Source organism: Erpetoichthys calabaricus, chromosome 3 (genome assembly GCF_900747795.2).
Source record: "Erpetoichthys calabaricus chromosome 3, fErpCal1.3, whole genome shotgun sequence".
NCBI classification, from domain to species: Eukaryota; Metazoa; Chordata; class Cladistia; order Polypteriformes; family Polypteridae; genus Erpetoichthys; species Erpetoichthys calabaricus.
The window spans coordinates 131,015,076-131,038,567 of NC_041396.2; the positions used below are offsets into that span (position 1 = coordinate 131,015,076).

Consider the following 23,492-nt stretch of genomic DNA (forward strand, 5'->3'; position numbering starts at 1 on the left):
TTGCAGCCTTACATTGCAGGTGATTCACTGTTCATATATTCACCTAGTGTAAGATTCATTTGTCACATTTTCATCATCCTTAACAAGAAATACCAGAATAGAATAGAAGGGAACTTGGCCAAAAACCATGCCAAGTCTGTCCTGGCTAATAATGGCCCAGTAGGATACTGGCAATAGGCTATGAAAATCTTGCCAAAAAATGTGCCTCTAATGCAATAGAGTTGTTTTACTTATGCTTGCCATAATTATCAACAAGGCCAGTATTTTTGTACATAAATGAACAAAATGAACTGTTATAGCTTGAAATAATGTTAATGTTTTTAAATAATAAGTATGAAGCTAATGACAAAAGGAACTGAAAATAGAATTAGAAATAAGGAACTATTACACATGCATAGAAAAGTATATTTTAATCTTTTTGCTTTTATTACACAAAATAGGATGTTAGTTCCTTTGTGCATATCATCAGGTAGCTAAAGCCTAGTTCACTTCAGTACAATCACTTGTATCCTTGCCATCATAAGTACAGTACCATAAACTGCAGGCAGTGTGGTGTAGAGGTCAAGACTTTGGACTTCAAACCCTTAAGTTTTAGGTTCGGATCCTGCTACTGACACTGTCTGACCATGAGCAAGTCGCTTAACCTGTATGTACTCCAATTGGAAATCCAAAAAGAAATGTAGCCAACTGTATCATAAATATCGTAAGTCACCTTGGATAAAGGTGTTAGCCAAATACGTAAATGCATTTTTTTAAGGTTGGTATTACTATTTTGTTTCATTTATTCATCTTTATAGAAACTCCTTCAGTTTTGCCCTTCAGTAACAGCATCTGAAGTTAGAAATATCTGAATATTAGAAATAATTCATTTACATATAACTGTGCCACCTTATAAAATACTTGGATAACTTTTAATATATACAGTATGTGAGGTCAACTGAATATTATTAAAGATTTTATGAATTGCCATGGTGTTAAAATAAACAGCAGTGCCATATCAGTGTCCCTGAGGGTCCTTTTCATGCTATGCTGAGGTGATTTCTCTCAGCAATCAAGTTGTTCTTTATTGTTGTGGGTGTCCTTCTGGATGTGTAATTTCAACAGCCCAAAGGGACACTAATTGACTAAAAACTCTAAATTGCATCAGTGTTACAATGGGTCTGTGTCTCATAGGAAAAAAATACTCACACATGCTACTGAATGGCTAAGTTTAGTGACCCTAACTAGCATAAAAGGGTTCTAAATTCCCTGCTAAGATCTAAGTGTAAAAAATGAAAACACAAAATTAAGAGAAATGGTTTTATTCGAAAATGCACTAAAAAAAAATCTTTTACTACGATTTTGTTGGTCTCATGTGACTAAAAATAAAATCATGGGGCGTGCGTAAAGGAATTAATTTAATTAAATTAAAATGCATGCATTTTGTTAAAGTTAAATTTCTAACCAGCATATAAAAGTTAAAGTACGTAGGATAATAGTTTTAAGTAGAGAAATTTTCAAATTGTAAGAGTTATTTTTTGGGAATCATTTAATGAATCTATGTATTTTTTAATGAATTTCACAATTTTATATGCTACCTACACTTAATTTTTACAGATTTTTTGAATAAAATGGTTCCGTGTAATATATATTTATATATAGTCCTGCGGTGGGTTGGCACCCTGCCCAGGATTAGTTCCTGCCTTGTGCCCAGTGTTGGTTAGGATTGGCTCCAGCAGACCCCCGTGACCCTGTGTTCGGATTCAGTGGGTTGGAAAAATGGATGGATGGATGGATATATATATATATATATATATATATATATATATATATATATATATATATATATATATATATATATATATATATATATATATTTTAGTCACCCTAATGCCACACAATCCTTGGCACATTACAGAAATCTTTACTTGGGTGGGAAGGTGATTTGACAGAAATAACATTAGCCACAGAGTGGAATTGAACTATGATCTTAAAGTAAAACATAACATTCATTCATTTGCATTTCTCATTTTAGAAAATCCTAACCACGGTAAAACCTTACACGTGTAATGTAAATGTGTGTTTGTCTATTGGGGAATCGATCCTTCAATCTTTCTTAGAAAAGCCCAACACTTTATCCACTGAGCCAATATTGCCAAATCACTGAAAAGAGAATTTTACCAAATTTGTATATAAATGATGAAAAATTGGTTAAAAATAAATAAATAAATAAAATTGTGTACATTGGTCTTGAACATTTGACTGCTTGTTTTGAAAGTCCAACTTGCTAACCACATTGCCAACACCACTAATTTTTCATATACTGTATATGCATTTTGGCTAAAAGCACTATATATGCATGTATTCACTAAAAGTAGAATATAAGGAAATTTTAATGTAATCAACGTACAGATCCCAGGTCAAAACTGATGAAATATTGTCACAGGAGATAAGCATGCATGCAAGCAAAGTCGGAAGGAAATTGGTTTCGAAAAAGTGGGTAAAAAATTAATTGCAAAATTTGACCCAGAATAACAGAGGGCAAGTTGAATAAAATAATGTAAAAATTGGATCCAGACAAACCTAGAGGGCAAGTTTAATAAAATTGTGTAATAATAAAAATATACACAGCATTACATCCTCAAAATTTTTAAATCAAGTTCAGGGTCATAGGTAGTCTTGAGTTAATCATGGCAGAATTAGGCTCAAGGCAGAAATTTTGCCAATACATTAACACCATGTACCCTCTAACACAAACCCAAACATGGGGTCAACTTACAGTCGTTAATTAAAAAACTAGAAGCTGATAAAAACTATGGGAAAATTTGAACTTGAGGAGCCAGATACATGAGGTATTTTTGAATATTGTGGGGGTTTTTTTCTGGTGGTTCTGGACTTCAAACTTTGGTAACATTTTAATTTAGGTACTGCAAAAATGCATCTATTACTCATTTGTTACTATGTAATAAGACCTTAACACTCACTTCTTTGGGTCTTCAAAACACTTCCAAAGCATCATGAAAGTGTTTCTTCATCTCTGCAATGTGACAGACAAACAACACATCGCCCTGGAGTTGTCTGAGGTGGCTTAACTGAGACACATTTCTCTTGATATTACAGACTTAGTATAAGACCTGTGAATCTTTCATATTAACAAGTCATTTTACCATTGTGCCAATATGCCACACTGCACAGAGAAGAATAACCTGACTACTGATGTTTTATAAGTGTTATGAAGACCAAAAGAAGCCTTTAAGTCTTCTTACATAAGAGTTAATGAGTAATGGATATATGTTTGCAGTACCTAAACTAAAGTTTTACCCACATTTTTTTAGCTTCCTTTAATCAAATATGATTTCACAAATCCCTTTAGAGTTAATTTTTTTTAATATTATAGGCAATGTTTAGCTACTGTAAATATGCTAACTTGGGAACTCTTGCAAGGATTCATTGCATTTGTTTTTGTATTCTCTTGGATCTTGGTTTTCAATCGAGACATACATTTTGTTTCAAAATCAAAACAAACCTCAGTTAAATATATGTGATAAATCAATTCAAATGTCCATCTAACCCATTTTTTTTTCTGTGAGTATATACAGCACTCAAGGTATTGGTGGCTGATAGGATCAAAAAACCCTACACATTAGTCTGTCCCTGCAGTTTGCTTCCTATATTTTAGTCTCCTTAATGCTGGTGAAACTTCTGTTTAAATTTCAAGCCATTTAACTTGATTTATTTAGATGATAAAATTGGAATGAAGTAAGTCCTGCTGATCTGGCAGTAATGAACATTTGCATTAGCTAGTATTAACTGCCTAGTTGGATATTAATTACTGTAAATCTTCTTTATGTATTTTTTATTATCTCAAGTATCGGTTCATTTTTTTCACCAAGGTGCATTTTCATCTACATTAATGCAAAAAAGAGATGTGAGGGAGTGCAAGAAAGATCCTTCAATGTTTTAATAAATTATATACTACCTTTAATTTTTGTTACATGCAACAGTAGCCTGATTCATGAGTAGTGCCTTAAATATTCATCACCCTGCCGTTCTCCTATGTTCTCAGTGTAAACTTTAAAAAAAAAAAAAAAAAAACATGTCCAGAAGCCTCTAATTTATTTCAAGTACTTAGATTTTTATAGTTTTTTGTAAGAAAATGGTACACAATGAGCACCTAATATAACACAATACTAAAACCTTCTGCTGTGGTGTAGAAGTTCAAATAATGAAAGATCCATACTTTATTTTTTTGTTGTGTTAAAAATTAGACACATTTGTAAAATGACCTGAAATCTACCATTATTTCTAGCAGTTACTTGGTAATTTGACCTTTAAAAAAATATCATGCAAGCCAATGGTCAAACAATAGTGCCCAGAGCCCGTAATCTGACATTTTAAAACTTTTTTGTCAGTAGATGTCTTTCCATATCATTTCTTGCACACTTTTTTGACTTTTCTAATTGTATTCTAGCAGTGCTAAAATGGACTGGCATTCTGTACCTAAGATGGTTTCCTATTTTGTGTTTGCTAATGTCAGAAATTACACATACTATCTGGGTCATGGTATTAGAGAAACCGGTAAAGAAACTAATCAATGAATGTTAATTGCTGGAATTGATTATGGCTTTTCTTATAAGGAAACCTAAAGGAGAGAGAGGTGGAAAAAAAAAACACTTGAACAAGGTATCAGATATGACTTAAATAATATGTAGGATTGTTTGTGTTGCTAACGTATAAATTTTTTCTTTGTAATGAAATCTTTACCATCAATCAAATAACAATTGTCTAATTCCCTGGCACCACAATATATAAAATAATCATATTTATATCATAAATGTTTCTATTGTCCTCACTAGGGTCATCCTCAATAGGATTCATGATCACTTGCTCACCTTCCAGTGACTGGAACAGTCTGGTTTTACACCTAAGAAGACTATCATCGACCAGACCATGGCACTGAGTGTTCTTATTGAGTGCAAAGGCAAATATTGGCAGTTTCTTTGCAACCTTTGTCAATTTTCATAAACCGTACAACTCAGTTGATCAAGCTGTCCTGTGAACATCCTGAGACTTCACAGGATTCCCCAAAGTTGCTTGATGTCATGGCTGGCCTGTAAACTGGTACTGTGTGGGCTCTGCAGAGTGGAGGCAGAACCTCTGCATTCTTTCCAGTTGATTCCGGGGTTTGTTAGGGGTGTGTTTTAGCTCCTACTGTGTTCAGTGTTTGCATGGGCTGGATGTTGGGCAGGGTCATGGGGTCCAGTGGCTGTGGGGCATCTGTTGGTGAGGAAAGATTCACTGATGTTGACTTTGCTGATGATGCTGTGATCTTTGTGAAGTCAATGGGGTTCTGATTGGGGCTCTGGAGAGAGAAGGTTCAGTGTCTGGGCTTGTGAGTGTCCAGCATAAAAACCAAGATCCACGCCTTTAATGACCTTTTAGGAATTGACATTAGCAGTGTGTCTGTCTGTGGAGAGAGTCTCTACCTTGTCAAGAAGTTCACTAACCCAAGAAGCAACATTCATGTCTCTGGTGACTCTTCCTATTAAGTCAGTAGATGGATTGGGAGAGCATTAGGGGGTCATGAATGTCACTGGAAAGGGTTGTGTGGCACTATCTTTGCAAGAGGAATAAGATCCATGTCTTTAGAGTCCTGGTGCTTCCTTTTTTGCTGTTTGGTTGCGAGACATGGACACTGTTCAGTGACCTGAGATGAAGACTGGACTCCTAGAATACTGTGTCTCTTGGGAGAATCCTTGCGTACCACTGGTTGACTTTGTGTCAAATGAGCAGTGTCTCACAGAGTCCTGAATGAGGCATGTTACCTAGATTTTAAGGGAGTGTTAGTTACAGCACTATGGCCATGTGGCATAATTGTGTGAGAGTGATCTGGCTCACAGAATCCACATTGCTGAGGATCCAAGTGGCTGGACCAGGCCAAGGTGATGCTCACATAACACCTGGCTACAGCAGATAGATAGCCAATTCCAGATAGTAAGACTGGACCTTGTGTTTGCCTGTTGTGTTTTCGTCATGTGGTGGGTACGGCAACGTGCTGTACCAGTGCATGGTCCCCAACCTGACCTGCATCTTAAATGTCCTCCTCTGTTATCAATGCTCCTGCACAATGTCAAGCTTGACTCCTTTAGTCTTTTTCTTTACATTTTATCTCAAAACTGTTCAAGATCATGGGGAGCTATCCTAGATTGGTTGAAACTTCTTATAACTCTTTATTGCTTTGTCTTTAGATAAAAGAAAACCCTAATATCAAGACATAAAAAAGGTTTATGTAGTGTGTCACTGATTGTTCAGTGGCCACAGATAAAGTGACATAAATGTTTGAATAAATTTTTCTTCAACTAAGTATTAACAAACCATCGCTAATGCCTGTGGACTTCAAACACAACTCAAGAGAGTCAGTAGCTTGTAAAAACTTAGTACTGGATTTCTTGTTTTGTAGCTGTTTCTTTTGTTTCTGGAGAGCAGTTTATCACAACGAATAGTGACACACTTCAAGACTAATTCATTCATTTCCTTGCCAAGTCATTTCTTATGTAGAGTTTGGATATTCTTCCATAGTGAACATAGCTTTTTTTCCTTGTTTTCCTAATGTTATTTCAAAGATTTAAAGGTTAGATTAAGTTCTATTCCTTTTTAAACAGCTATCCCAAATAATTATTTTTCACTTGAGGATAAGTATTCCAGTTTTTATCCCTTTTTAAGATTCCTTATCTAATTAATCATTTATGAAAATGGAGTTTTACAATGAGACATAATGGGATTCTTTCAACTCATTCAATGAACCTCCTTAATCTGATAACAAGGTCAATGGGATCTGGAACCAATCTTGGCAGCTTTGGGGACAATGTAGGAACCAGTCTAGGGCACACACCTCTATGCTTACTCATACTGTGGAAAGGTATTCTTTCTAATTAACATTGTCCATGTAGACGTGGGGAGTTTGTGAAAGCTACACATGGAGAGAAAGTTTCACATGTAGCCCACCTGGATGTCCAGGTAAGCATTATTAATCAAACACCAGTATGCCAAATTTGCTTTTTAACCATGCATTGTTATTTAATGCAAGAGACAACTATAACATTTAAATTAGTAGCCTGCAGTAACATCAGCATATTAAAATATAAGATTACAATCATACCTACTTAAAAAGAAAAAAAAAGTTACCTAGAAAAATGAACATGGCTTTTAAAAGTGCAAATAAACATGAAGCATCATCCCAATTATACATTTAGCATCTGTCTTGTTTCAGATGATGCTGTATGATTTACATCTACGAATATGTGGTAGCAAAACTATATTTAACACTACAAAATTGAATTTCTTTTAGTAATGTTAAACAACCTGAATGAACACATTGCATTTGATATTTGACACATAGTAATAGCTTAATATTTTCATTTGATTGTGGTTCTCTTTTTTTATGATATGGGGGCAAGAGCTGAAATACATTTATTCTGTGGAAGTACTATTATATAATGAGAAATTTCAAATCTTCCCCTACTTTTCCTGTCTTTTCTCAATGTCATATGATAGGTTTATTTACATGTACATATTTAATTGCAGAATTTTATCATTGATTATCTATGCTGCTCTTGGGGTTTGGAAGCTTTTGTAGGAGTGAGGCTTCACACATCCATCTAAATTACAGTACCTTTGTAGGTAAAGTATGAATGCACAAAAAGCCTAAATGGACCACAGAAGTTGGACCTAATGGGAAGTGTAGCAGAATTAAAACTGGCACTCTCACTTCTAGTATGATGTCATTTACGTGTCTTCCCTATGCTTCCAGAAATTATCTTAATGTGGATTTGTTTATAAAAGTGACTGGGAAGGGAAGCTATGTACAGTGTGACAGTGGTTAATAAAAATGTAAATGTAAATAAACAAATGTAAATAAAAAATAATAAAGCGTTGCCCTTCTTGTACACTTGTCCTTTCTTATCCTCCTGTATACCAAAGATTATTTGTTACCTGTGTTTATCCTGTGATAAATTGGCACCCTGACCAGAGCTTGTTCCTAGTTTGCCCCTCCACTTAGCAACCCTGAATTTGGAATGTAAGAATATTATATTTTAATTATTTGCACTCCACAGGAAGTGTATAATCATGTAGAGATGAAGAGCCATGTTACCTTAATGAGCAGGACCTTGGCATACATTATTTATCTAACTAGGGCACTACTAGAGACTATTAATAGTTACAGGGAGGTTGATAAACATTATCTACCACAAACCTTAGACCTACTCTACTTTGTACACCTCTGTGGTTTTCCTTAATATTCAGGAGAACAGATAGCATGCATTTAGTTTTTAGGTTTATGAACAAAACTGGTATTAAACTTTAGGCTGGAATGTTAGTCATTTTGATCTCCAATTCAATTGAAATTCCTGTTGCGACATTCTAGAGCAAACCACATAGCATCTCACATGGAGATCATAGGTAAGTGGAGACCATTTGATAATTCGCTGTGGTACTGTAGAAAAAAAGTTGCCAATGTGACTTTGTGGCAGAAATTGCTTTTTCTTGCGCAATGGAATAACAGTGCGAGCAGTTTATTAATTTTTTTTTTTATTTTCTCCTTTGTAGCACGAAATCTGAGCTTAGACGAGGACTTGAGAGCTCCTTTCAAATACTGGAACTTCACATGGACACTTGAGGCTGAATCTGATTTCACTTCAGATAGGATTTCTTCTGGTAAGTTCAAAAATATGTTCACATAAAAGTACTGTTTTCATCCCCCTGGTGATTTGGGATGTAGGCTTATTGTGGTGAACTTGCACCAAAATTACATTCTTTTCCACTTAGTCTGGCTTATTGTAAAACTAGTCATTTAGCCCGTTACAATAACGAGTGCTAGAACAGTAGTGCATAAACATTAGTAGAAACAGTCTATATTAAATGGCAAGGGACTTAGACCTCATTCTTTTTGTTGGTTGTATTTTTCTTTCTTTCAGCCTTTCTTTTGTTGATGTTTACTTGCTGAGCTGACCGTTCTTTGTGGGCTGCCGCCGTGTATTGTGTGTCTTTAATTTTCTGTGACAGTAATACTGTCTTGAACGGCTCTATTCAATAAGGGCGCGCACAAAAAGGTGAGCTTCAAAAGGGCAACCTCAATTGAGCGCGGCGAATAAAGGCGTTCATAGATAATTTAGTTCAAATGGCTCTGGAATATGTGAAGAGCAACAAAGGTGCAGATCTTTATTTATGCGCGCCTTTATTCGCTGTGCCCAATTGAGGTCGCCCTTTTGAGGCTTGCCTTTTTGTGCGCGCCCTTACTGAAGGATACCTGTGTGTGCCCTTATTGAAGGATACCGTCTTGTACGTCCGCTGGCTTGTACGTCCGTAATATACCTTTAATTTTCTCTGGCGGTAATACAGGCATGCGTGTCGGTAATATGCCTTTAATCTCCTCTGACAGTAATAAAGGCTTGTATGTGGCTGTAATATGCATCACTGTATTGTGTACCTTTTATTTCCTCTCGCAGTAATACTGGTTTGTATTTCCGTAAAACGCCTGTAACTGTCTCTGACAGTAATATCGCGCATCGCACCGTGCCCCGCGCATGCGCACTTCACCAGAAGACACCCACACACGGACACCTGGATGCACATAGGGATTTTATATATATATAGATATCTCGGTCAGTTTGTGTGCTATATGCACAATGGCTGATTTCTGAAAGTCTGACAATACAAAAATCATTGATGATAAGCCACTGTAAGTTTTCCTAGCTTCATTTGAAGGTTTTAAGTTAATATCATATATGCCTGTGATTTGTGTGGAAAGCACACAGACAGACACACCAGAATGTCCAAAAGCACAATCCTTTATTTTTCCTTAGCACCACAATGCCGTATCCCAACAACTCTCTTCCTTTCTTTCTCTCTCTCTCTCTCTCTCTTGCTATTTATCCTCTTCTTCTTCTGACCTCCACTCCCTTCCGCACAAGCTCTGTCTCCTTCCTTGTCTACTGGAGGGAGGTGGCCCTTTATACTAACATGGATGGGCTCCAGGTGCTCCCCCTGACAACACTTCCTGGTGTGGCGGAAGTGTCAAGAGAGTACCTGGAAGCACTCTGGGTGCCCCTGGGATTTCTTAAGGCAGCACTTCCTGGTGTGGCGGAAGTGCTGCCATCCAGGATTTCATAACCGTCTGGGGGTGCCCCCTTGTGGTGGCCACGTCCTCCGGTAGGGATGAGCGTCCCAGCTCTATTCAAGTGGCCCACAAGTAGACCCGGGTAGCTGTCCTCTTGTGGCCCAGAAGAAGTATCACCCCTCTCGGGGACCGTCCAGGTGTCCCGGCTGGGTAGGGTCCCCAGATGTCTGGGACATTTGATATATCCCAGTCACTTTTGGAATCTGCTAATGATTATTTGCAGTTATATTGCTAGCCATAAATTGTTTTGTCAGTTGACAAAAATGAAGGGTTGTTCGATCCAAATTCTCAAATTTGGAATTGATAGATGTTGCATTAATGGAATGGAATTGCATAACCTGAACATGATGTGAAACTGTAGAAAATAAATTGGATATATTGCAAAGCATTCCATGTACATATTCAACAAAATGTAAGCATAGATGCTGTTTTTCTTTCTGAACAGACTAGTTTAAGCAATGCAACACCAGAGGAACATCCTCCAACCATTGTTTATATTCAGAATAGTCTACCATAAGAACACCATTAAAACACTGGTTGTTGAAACATTTTGCCTATCTGGAAAGTGATTACTCAGGGCTACAGCATGTATGAATTTGTCTTTAAACAACCAACAGTTCTGACATTAGTAGTACTTCAAAATCGGTTCTCTTGTTAGTGACTTGCAAAGTTCGTAAATGGGACAGTGTGGGAAGGAAGCAGCCACCAGACAGCATTAAGTACTAACCTCTGCAGATATGAATGGAACCACACAAATTAAAGTTGATTTGCCACATCTGGGACAGGTGCCCTGATGCATCTCAGAGTACTGTTGTAAAACATGGCAAATTTCCTGTGATACAGTTATATGAACCAACACAGGGAAATTGTTGTTCACCCAGGACATTCTAGACTTAGGTCTGTGATGAAGATAACAGGCTGCAGTGTTAACAGACATTCCTATTTGGAAGCCCTGAGGTTTTACTGTGTGTAAGTTTCCCAGGAGTGATTCTGGGGATGCCCCAGCAATTGCCCTTGAGTGAGATTAAATAATGATTTTTTTTTGTATAGTGAACTTAAAAATGGCAAGTAAAGTGTTGAAATATATTTCCAGCCAAAGAATAAATGACACCTGAAAACAAAGAGGATGGAAGTTCAGCATTCAGCTTGGAAGGATGATAAGTGAGTGAGCCAACACACATGGCATATAAGGCCTAAATTTTCTTTTATAGTAAGACCTATTATGCTATTCACAGAACTATAGAACTGCTGATAATCCCTTGCTCTCAGATGAATTCTACTGCAGGTGTAATGTGCAGAAAGAGATGAAGCGCAGAATAAGTTGAAACCAAAAATATGTGCCTTCATGTGCAGTGTATTATTTAGCAGCATAGCATGATGCAGATAGAACAAGAAGAAATCATCTAGGTGTGAACTTATCTCTACATGGTTGCTTTACTCATGTGCTAGTCAGCTCGCTCTATCTTATTACGTACTATATTTTTAAGGCAAAAATTTCAAATTGCTTTTTAGAAAGCCATTATTAAAAATATATCCAGCAGAGTGCTGCCTCAAATGACTAGTCTTCTCACCTTGTCATCTGTTAAAATTAAAGTAGCCAACTTCCTGTCTAATGAACTTAGATAACAGTGTCCTTTGGCATTCATGACATTCTACAAAATCTAGAACCATTGAACATGTATGTTAGGATATTTTTATTGACTACAGCAATGCATTTTACATAACTGTCTTTCTCTATCTTTTTGGCAAGCTGATTGTGATAAGAGGTCTGTGGTTAAGTGGGTTTTTAAATAAATTAATCGGGTCCCAGAGTTTACAAGCTTCGGTCAGATGTCGATGACCGCATGCTGGAGCTCAGTCTGGGCTTGATTGGGGTTTTTGGATGATCGTGGATTCACATGCAAATGTGAGTGGATCAGTCAGATGCCTCATTTACCCACCAGAGTAGGCGGAGGACCACACCTGCACCTGGGGAAACGAGCAGCAGACCTGTGCTTAAATGCGTGGGACTGGTGAAAAGGATCTCCAAACTACAAAAAAATACTACGGAAAAGAGTAGGTGCATCCCCATTTTGCAGTGTCTTCCATGTGACTCAGACGGACTGGCTGAGGGAGACCCCAAAGCCAGGATAAATGGAAAACTGCACTTGTCGGCATCTTTCTACTTACGCTGCAGGGTCTTGATGGGATAAGCTGAGGAGATGCCAGATTTGAGAGCAAGGCATTGGGGATTGTGTTTGTCTTTAAAGGAAGAAACTTCCTGCGACTTTTAATCTCACATTATTATAGGATCTATTTAGGGAACATTTTAACCTCCACATTTTTATTGAATATTTATTGAAGATCAATTGTTTACAAGGTACTTTTTGAACACTTTTGCACCAACCCCTTGCTGACTCTGCATTTGCCTGGCTCACCTCTGTTCATGACTATCGATCATTCTGGGTTCAACAGGCTCTCGCATGCAACCCCGGAGGTTGGAGCCAATCTGGACTGTCATACTGAAAGATGTTGCTATTAATTAATTATCATGGTTTTAACAAATATTTTGTGTTAGATACGTTGGCTTCTTCCTAAGACCCTTAATCTGTGTACAGTTATGCCACAGAATATTGCCTTCTGATTTCCTCTTTAGTTGTTGTACATATATGAAATGTAGTTATTTATGAATTCTCTAAAAAAAATGGTCATGTTTGCTGATCATAGCACTTTCAAGGGTCTTACAAATTATGGGGAGTCTAAATACAGAAATAAGGTAATAAAACTGGTTAATGATGCATCTTTAATATGGAGATGTTGAGACAATAAAAGAAACGATGGACTTAAAGTAAGGAAAATGATTGCTCATCTTTACACATCAATGATCAGGGTGTAGCAGTAGTACAAATTTTAAAGTTCCTTGGAAACCAGGACTCTGACGTGGAAGGTTGACACATTTCTTATGGTCAAGAAAGCATAGAGTTCTAAAGGCTGTTCTTTGTGAGGTACATAAAGTTTAGAGACACAGGAATACATGACTGTTTGTTTTCTAAAATACCTTTATTGAAAGTGTCTTCACATTCATCACAATTTGGTTTGACAGTCTCTCGTGAGTAGATGAAGTAGCTACTGAAAGTCATGTGCTCCACTTCCCACTTCTAAAATCATTGGCTGCCACCTTTTCAACCTTTTAAATTCACTCTGCTTTTGCAGACTGCATATTTAAAGCCATTAAGGTCACATCCATATTGCATCACCCCACTCATCCCATGCTCACTTGCCTTCTGTCCAGCTAAGATGAATCAAGACAAAAACTACTTGATTTCATAGTGGTACTTATGTACACTTGGTTAAAAACAAGTGCACATTATGCTGTATTTTGACCTTAAAAGTAGTGTACACTTATTTGTATATGTCTATATTTATAAGTGAAATTGTTTGGCCTTTAAAGAAAGACAGCTTGTGTTTTCCTTGTATTATAGATTGGTATATTTTTTGTTCGAGCCATGACCATTTCATATTCCATGTTATCCATCCATCCATCCATCCATTTTCTAACCCGCTGAATCCGAACACAGGGTCACGGGGGTCTGCTGGAGCTAATCCCAGCCAACACAGGGTACAAGGCAGGAAACAATCCTATGCAGGGTGCCAACCAACCGCAGGACACACACAAACACACCCACACACCAAGCACACACTAGGGCCAATTTAGAATTGCCAATCCACCTAACCTGCATGTCTTTGGACTGTGGGAGGAAACCGGAGCACCCGGAGGAAACCCACGCAGACACGGGGAGAACATGCAAACTCCACGCAGGGAGGACCCGGGAATCGAACCTGGGTCTCCTAACTGCGAGGCAGCAGCACTACCACTGCGCCACTGTGCCGCCCTATTCCATGTTATTATGACGCTAAATGATTTACAAATAGGCGACAATTTGTGTTGTGACTGTAGATATAAATGTTTCTTCACTTGCTTTGACAGCACTTCTTACATGCCAGTATTTGAAGTCAGTAAAATAAAGCTTCATATCTGCATGAAAAGATACTTTTTGTTCAGGACTTTTTGGAATCTTTCACTTTTTTTTTTTATAAAGTTGATGGCTTTAAGAGGTTTAAAGGACACCCCATCTGCTTCCGCTGTCTCAGATTATCTAGTAATATAAGATAGTATTAACAAACATAGCTCAAATCAATTATGTGCTTTAATAAATTTTAACAAATAACCTTTTATCAAGCTTTTACCTGTTGCATCCTTTTTATCTGCGTTTGCAGTTTTCCTCAGTAAGACCATACATGCTAGTTGTATTTAACTGCTGAAAAGTCCCAATTATCAACCATGCAACCTGTGAAACATCAAAATTCATTAAAAAGAGAAAACTTCCAGTCCCACCCTATAGCATCTGCTCTTCTCTAATGACTACAATGTAACACTTCAGAGACCCACTCCTCTGACATACTGCAAGACACTGTAAAGGCAAAAAGATCTCCCCTGATAATATACAGTAGCTCTTAGAAGAGCTATATTAAGTTTAATTTTTTTTTTCCTGAAAAAGTACTGTCCTGGATATGACCTTAAATTGCATCCGGCTCTGCAAGCGGTCCTCGAACTTGCAGGGGAATCATGGGGGTTGGTGGCAGGGTTGGCACTCCAGCCACCATTTCTTTAAAAAAAAAAAAAAAAAAAAATTTTTAAAAAAGGAGTAGCTCTGCTGCAGTTAAGCCAATGGGGTCAGGCCTGTTGGGGATCTGAACTGGTATGGTGCTGAGGCATCACCTACTGCACAACAGCACTTGGGTCTCAATTTGAGGCTAGCTATCTGGGTAGGCGCATAGAACGTCTTGTCTCTCCAACATGATGATCATCTTCCTCTGCTGTCAGAGGAGCTTCGTAAACTCTGCATTTCAGTGATGGCAGTTTCTGAGGTGTGCAGACATGGACTGGCTAGATCTCTGTAGGTGTGTACATCTTTTATTGGTCTTGTCACTCTGATGGCTGTCATACTCGAGGAGTAGCTGTTGCTGTGGTGGATTGGCTCCTTCCGATGGTGTCCAATGTCACTCCTTTCAATAAGCATATTATTGGACTCGGATTAAGGGACTCTCCAGGTGCCTTGTCTGTTGGCTCAGTGTATGCTCCAACCACAGTGAGTTTTGCATTAGTGAGGAAGACATTTTATTTGCAACTTCGCTCAGTGGTTAATGGGACTCCCAAGGTGACCCTCCTCTGGTCATGGGTGATTTCAATGTGACCAATTGCACTGACAGGGTTGGCTATGAGGATTGTGTCCATCCCAATGGGCAGATGACCATGGTGAAAGTGGCTCCATGTTCCTTGACTTTGCCAAAGGTCAGGGACTGCGAATCACTGGATCCTGGTTCCAGCACTCTGAGCCGCATCGTTGGTACTCCAATACTGGTGCTACAGTGAAGGAGATCAATCACATCCTCGTGGGCAGAAGCTGGAGGCTCCTACAGAACTGCAGGGTCTACAGAAGCGCCCAGTTTCTGAATTCTGACCACAGACTTGTTGTTACTCTGAAGATCCAGCTTAGGTCCAGTAAGCTACTACCTACTGGGAAAATGAGGCTAGACATGGTCAGACTCCAAGATCAGGCTGTTTCTAATTGTTTGCATGAAGTTTGTGTGAGGAACTTAAACTTGGGTGCGACTGAGGATACAAAGGTGATGTGGTTAGACCTTCCATGACAAGACCCTGAAGGTTGCTGAGGGTTGTGTTGGTTATTAGCAGTGTTCCCAGAAGGAGGTGTTTCATCTCGCAGGGCATCCTGAATATCATCAAGAGGAGTCACAACTGCTAGTTTGATGGCAACTCCGGTCTATACTAGGAACTTAGAAGAACAGCTTTGAGTGCTCTGAGGGCAGATAAGGAAGGGAGGAATCTGTGTGCAAGAGACACACCATCTATGGTCTAGTGACCCATGTCCTGCTTACACAGGAATCAAAGCATTATGCACATCCGAATATGTTCCTCGGAGTGTTGCAGTCAGGGCGGCTGATGGAGTGGTCCTTATGGAGGAAACTACAGTTGTGACCCACTGGGCTGGCTACTTTGAGCAGCTGTTTAAAGCTAATCATCCGGCTAGGATGTTTGATATTTCTAGGTCCAGTTCTTGGGGCTGATCCTCCAATTAGCTGGGAACCACCCAATTTCCCTGAGATTGCACACGTGGTGAACCAGCTGAAGGTAGGGAAGGTATCCTGGATGAACTTCTCCAGGCTGATGGTAAGACTGTCATCCTGGCATTGCAAGCATTCTTTATTTCCATTTGGGAGATGTGCATCATCCCAAATGACTAGAAAACGGGAGTTGTCGACCCTCTCTGGAAAGGGAAGGGAGATCATCTGGATTGCAGCAACTACATGGGAATAACACTGCTCTCAGTGCCAGGTAACGTCTTTGCTAGGGTCATCCTCAATAGGATCTGTGATCACTTCAACACCTACCAGCGACCGGAGCTTTCTGGTTTTACGCCTAAGAAGTCTACCATTGGCCGCATCCTAGCACTGACTGTTCTCATGGAGTGCAAACGCAAATATCTGCAGAGTTTCTTGGCAGCCTTTAGCGATTTTCCTAAAGCGTTCGACTCAGTTGATCGATCTGCCCTGTTGGGCATCCTGAGACTTCGCAGGATCCCCTCAAAGTTGCTCGATATCATGTCTGGCCTGTACACTGGTACTTTGAGTGTTGTGCAGAGTGGAGGCAGAACCTCTGTTTTTCCCAATTGATTTTCAGGTTCATCATGGCTATATTCTTGCTCCTACTCTGTTCAATGCTTGCATGGACTGGGTGTTGGGCAGGGTTGAGGCGTCCCGCGGCTGTGGGGCATCTGTAGGTGTAAAGCGATTCACTGATCTTGACTTTACCAATGATGCTGTGATCTTTGGAAGCTCTGATTGGGGCTCTCAAGAGACTGAGCGAGGAGTCTGAGTATCTGGGCTTGCAAGTGTCCTGGATAAAAACAAAGATCCAGGCCTTTAATGACCTCTTGTGCACCGCCTTCTGCAGTGTGTCTGTCTGCGGGGACAGTGTCGACCTTGTCAAGAGAGTTACTTACCTTGGCAGCGACATTCGTGTCTCTGGTGAATCTTCCTATGAAGCCAGTAGACAGACTGGGAGAGTAAATGGGGGTAGGGTAGGGGGGGGGGGGAGTGGGGGGTTCATGAAGTCACTGGAAAGGGGTGTGTGGTGCTCCCGATATCTTTGCAAAACGACGAAGGTCCAAGTCTTTAGAGTCCTGGTGCTTCCTGTTCTGCTATATGGTTGCGAGACATAGACCCTATCCAGTGACCTGAGATGAAGAGATGGGCTCCTTTGGTACTGTGTCTCTTTGGAGAATCCTTGGATACTGCTGGTTTGACTTTATGTTGAATGAGCGGTTGCTCATGGAGTCCTGAATGAGGCACATTGTGAGGTAGCTTCAGTTACGGCACTAGGGCCATGTGTTGCGAATCCCCTAGAGTGATCCGGCTCGCAGGATCCTCACTGTTGATGACCTGAACGGCTAGAGCAGGCCAAGGGGACACCCACTTAACACCTGGCTGTGGCAGATAGGTGGTCATTTCTGGAGGGTGGGACTGGACCGCATGTCTGCCTGGGGGATTGCCAACCAGGATCCTGAGCTCTTTCATTATATGATGGTTACAGCAATACACTGTACCAGTGTATGCTCCCCAACCTGACCTGACCTGTACAGGTAAAATGCAAAGAGGCACTAACAATTGCATTTTACTATTATTGTAAATACCTGTAGCAGTTCATGTATTTAATGATACCTATGTATTGGTTTAGAACAGGGTTAAAGGTTTAAAAAAAAAAAAAAAAAAACGGTTGTTAGTATCAGCCAGAATACTAGCTATAAGGTTACTAAAATCTAAGGTATAAGGTAGTAATTGGCAACAATTACTATTTCCTTGTATAGCAGTGAATTTACATTCTCATTAGTAAATTTAAGGCATGATGATAGTACTTTTATTAGCTATAAAACCCGAATGATATATCTGCAATATCAATAGTAAATCTATGAAATCTGTGGTGCCATGTGGCATAGTGTCAACCCAGGAAAAGAAAACTGTACAATAATATTTGTCCAATGTTTATTCAAGGTCTCCTCTTTTTCAGGCCTGTTAATTTTTTGTGTTTGATCCCCGGTTTTAACTTTCACTGTAGCTGTATACATGAGGCTATAGAAAGCTTGTGCCTTATATTTTAACCACTTATACAGTACAACAACAACATTTATTTATATAGCACATTTTCATTCAAATAATGTAGCTCAAAGTGCTTTACATGATGAAGAAAGAGAAAAAAAGACAAAATAAATAAGAATTAAAATAAGGGAACACTAATTAACATAGAATAAAAGTAAGGTCCAATGGCCAGGGAGAACAGAAAAAACAAAAACAAAAAAAACTCCAGATTGCTGGAGAAAAAAATAAAATCTGCAGGGGTTCCAGGCCACAAGACCATCCAGCCTCCTCTAGGCATTCTACCTAACATAAATTACCTCAATCAGTCCTCATTGTATTCAGGGTTCTCATGGAAGAACTTGATGATGACGGTCACATGGACTTCTGGCCTTTAATACATCAATGTAGGGATATCACGGTGCTTTGATTAGGTGGTGGTGGCGCAGATCGCCACCACAGAAAACCGGAAAAAGAACATAAGAGAAAGGGGGGTTAGTATGGATTTTGGAGCCACCATAAATAATAATAATTAATTGAATATACAGAGCATCAGGATTGAACTAAGATCAAGCTATGAGAAAGCCATGTTAAAGTAATGTGTTTTCAGCAGTGTTTTAAAGTGCTCCACTGTATTAGCCTGGTGAATTCCTATTGGCAGGCTATTCCAGATTTTAGGTGCATAACAGCAGACGGCCGCCTCACCACTTCTTTTACGTTTAGCTCTTGGAATTCTAAGCAGACACTCATTTGAAGATCCAAGGTTATGATTTGGAGTGTAAGGTGTAAGACATTTTGAAATATAAGATAGAGCGAGATTATTTAAGGCTTTGTAAACCATAAGCAGTATTTTAAAGTAGATTCTAAATGACACTGGTAACCAATGTAGTGACATCAAAACTGGAGAAATGTGCTCAGATTTTCTTTTCCTAGTTAAGATTCTAGCGGCTGCTTTCTGCACTAGTTGCAATCGATTGATGTCATTTCTGGGTAGTCCTGAGAGAAGTGCACTACTGTAATGTAGTCGACTGAAAACAAATTTTCTGCTTATGGTTTATAAAGCCTTAAATAATCTCGCCCCATCTTATATATCGGAATGTTTGACACCTTATATTCCAAATCGCAACCTCAGATCCTCAACTGAGTGTCTCCTTAGAATTCCAAGAGCAAAACTTAAAAGAAGTGGTGAGGCGGCCTTCTGCTGTTATGCACCTAAAATCTGGAATAGCCTGCCATTAGGAATTCGCCAGGCTAATACAGTGGAGCACTTTAAAAAAACTGCTGAAAACACATTACTTTAACATGGCCTTCTCATAACTTTACTGTAATTTAAATCCTGATACTCTGTATATCCAATTCATTATAATAACTATTCATGGTGGCTCTAAAATCTGTACTAACCCGTACTCTCTCTTCTGTTTCCTTTTCCGGTGTCCGCAAGCCACCACCATCTACCCAAAGCACCATGATGTTCCAACAATGATGGATGGATTAAAAGCCAGAAGTCTGTATGACCATCAGCATCAAGTTACTCTGTGAGAACCCTAACTACAAAGAGGACTATTTCATTTATGTTAGGTAGAATGCCCAGAGGGGACTGGGCGGTCTCGTGGCCTGGAACCCCTACAGATTTTTTTTTTTCCTCCAGCTTTCTGGAGTTTTTTTTTTTTTTTTTTTCTGTCCACCCTGGCCATCGGACCTTACTCCTTTTCTATGTTAACTAATGTTGTCTTATTTTACTTTATTTTGTCTTTTATTTTTCTTCATTATGTAAAGCACTTTGAGCCACTTTTTGTATGAAAATGTGCTATATATATAAATGTTGTTGTTGTTAAGACATTGTCAAAGAGGCCTACCCATTGACTAAGGCAATTTCTAAGAATATTGTGATCAATGGTATCAAATGCAGCACTCTGATCTAGGAGGGTGAGAACAGATAAACGGCCTCTGTCTGCATTTACCCGCAAGTCATTTACTACTTTAAAAAGTGCAGTTTCTGTACTGTGATTTGTTCTGAAACCCGACTGAAACTTATCAAGAATAGCATGTTTATTGAGGTGGTTATTTAGCTGCATAATTACTGCTTTCTCTAGGATTTTACTTGAGAAAGGCAGGTTAGAAATAGGTCTAAAATTTCAAAAGCAGGAGTCCAGATTATTTTTCTTTAGCAGTGGTTTAACTACAGCAGTCTTAAGACAGTCTGGGAAGACCCCCGTATATAATGACGAGTTTACTATGTCAAGAATACTATCAATTACTTAAAAGTACTCCTTTTCTTTCTTCAAAGGAAAAAAAAAACTGACATGCTTACTTTCATAAAGTGAACCTTTCTTTCTGGTGCAGTGGAACACATTTTCAGGGAAAAAATGCCAAGTAAGCAGTATGACAGTCTCCATTGTCCCTTGAGGATGCAGATCATTCTCAGATTCCTCCTGTGAATACAGTTTTTGAAATCTATTACTTTATCCTACATAATTTACCTTGTTAGCGATTTCTAGTGCAGTGACCTTGTCACTTGTCTACTGCTGTTTCTATAGGTCTTTAACACTTGAGGTTAACCTTTTTTCTTTTTTGGCTCTGATTGTAGTACTTTTTAAGCTCTCTTTTTGTACACTTAGTATGATTTGTATGACCATGTAGGCAAATCATGTGACACCTTATGTTCTGGAGATCTCAATCTGACCTCTCAGTCCTATTGTCACATCCATCAGGTCTGCACCATATTCTATCCTGTGTTCTGTTTTTGCCTTTAATATTCTAATATTTTGATGTTGTGTTGTATCCAGTTAGACTAGAGGAAGATGATTGAATCAATGTGATTAAAAAGGATGGTGATGAACCCACACTATCAACCAGCCTGACAACGTGGGTGTGGTGTTTATTGTTTGACCCTTTTCCTTCTATAGTTGGATCACACTCATCAAGGCTTGTATCCACTTCCTCAAGGTTCAGCTTGCAGTTGCTTATATTTCTGGTTCAGGCATTTATTGGAGAGGCGCCTCCTTAATTAACCTGCCTTACACCAGAAATCAAACAAATCAGGCTCACAATAGATGGATGGACATACTTTATTGTACTTGCTACTTGCATATATATTTGCAGCCTTTTCTAATTGAAACAAGCTGTTTTGAGTGGAGAAAAAATAAATATTTAGTTCAAGTCATGGATTTACTTAAAAATAATAATTTGATTATTTTCAGCATTGAGAAGAACTAAACCTCTCTGTGTTAATAGATTTTCTTCTAATTTCTCTATTTGTTGTAGTGCCCATGTTCTTTGAAGTTTAAAACATTAGCAGTCCTATTCTTTTATTGCTCTAAAAAGGATTTCTAAAATGAAGTTGTTCTTTCAACCTTGCTTAAAATCCAGCCTATAGTATATGTCTCATTTATTTCATCTTACAGTCTGATTAGGATTCTGACATGTTAGCAACTAAAAGTCACTGTTGATGCATACAGCTTATTCCTACATCTCTCTTTGAGATCAACATGTGGATTTCTTTGATCTTTAAGAGTCTTGAAAACAATTAGGCTTCTTCAGAACTGTCCGTCTTGTATATTGAATTTTGCAGCTAACATCTGTGGAGAGCACTGTATCTTTGTAACCATACAAGGCTGTAAGAAGACTTCTGAGTTTCATTTGTGTTACTTTTAATTCACAGTTTGAGAAAGTAGCAAGCTGTTCAAAGCTGGGTCTACCACCTATATATTTTGGACTTATGATTGCACAGCCTGTTTCATCCATTAAAGAAAAATAGCTTATCTTCTGTCTAGATGCGCATTCTGTGTATAGGTTTTAAACACTGACTGTACTGTAGTGAAGGGATGTCTGAAATCATGCTTAGAGCCAAGCAATAAATGAGATTCAATTTATTTTGCAGGAGGTGAATTTTGTTTTTATTTGTTTATTTTTTTATATTGGGGCTTTATCGCTGTGAGGTACTAATTAGAAATTTTTGGGATTTATAAAACCTGTGATTTGGAAACACAGATGAACATTTAAGAAAGGGCAGAGCAGACTTTTTTCTTAAAAGACTGCATTCCTTTAATGTCAGAAACAACATCCTTTACATGTTCTTTAACTCTGTGATAGCCAGTGAGATTTAATGTTCTGGGTCTGTAACAACATTTAAAAATGGCCCACCAAATCAATAAACTGATTAAGAATGCAGACTTAGTAATGGGATGCACTCTTGACCTGCTGGAAGAAGAAGCAACAGAGGAAAGGATGAAGACAAAACTGATTACCATCCTGAATAATTCTGCTAATTCTCCTTCTGTCACACTTTGTACATTCAGCCCATGAACTCTTCAACCGAAGTTTGTTGTGAAATTCTACTGGGGCTATTTTATACCTTCAGTAATACACCTTCACAATGCTCCATTATGACTGGTCTTTTCTCATTAAACAAGCCAGAAGATTTTTGTTTTTCTTTTTTTGTAATTCTTGGGTGTGTTGGACGCTTCTTATTGTTTTGTTATAATATTTCTGTTTTTCTTGAGCCTCTGCAAAGGCTATTCATACCTAAGGGAAATTTAAAGTACTGTCTTTCTGTCTGTCTACTTAGTGTTGCTGTGTGAATGTGCACAAACATCCTAAATTGCTTTGTATTCCAAAACACTTTCTTCCAAAATACTAAGATGTGTTAAGCACTCTTAATTTTTCTCCTAAGCATGTTCATTTTCTGACACCTTAGTTTACATAGGCAATACTACTGTATGTCAAGCACCAGTGATTCACATTGCTGAATTGAGTAAACAACAACAACATTTATTTTTATAGCACATGTTCATACAAATGATGTATCTCAAAGTGCTTTACATGATGAAGAAAGAGAAAAAATGACAAAATAAATAAGAATTAAAATAAGGGAACACTAATTAACATAGAATAAAAGTAAGGTCCGATGGCCAGGGAGGACAGAAAAAAAAAAAACCTCCAACAAAAAATATAAAAATAAGATTAGGCAATACTAAAAGGACTTAAAATAACCATAAACAGCTACCAAGTACATTGGTCAGTAAACCATTTTAGTATCCAGCCAAATAAAATGCTTTTAAGCTCTTATTTTACAACAGACAACCTTCCTGTATTTCCAAGTCACCCAATTGGTGTTTGCTTATTGAGTATATAAAGACTTTGTACT

The 23,492-nt window shown here is 38.4% G+C and overlaps 1 protein-coding gene across 1 annotated transcript in view; it reads left to right on the forward strand.

Annotated features, from left to right (window-relative positions):
- Window positions 1-23,492, forward strand: part of LOC114648378 (ALK tyrosine kinase receptor) — a 1,111,743-nt gene that overhangs the window by 80,293 nt on the left and 1,007,958 nt on the right. The window contains 1 exon segment of the mRNA XM_051925325.1: window positions 8,587-8,694. The gene's annotated coding sequence lies outside the window, so the exon portion shown is untranslated.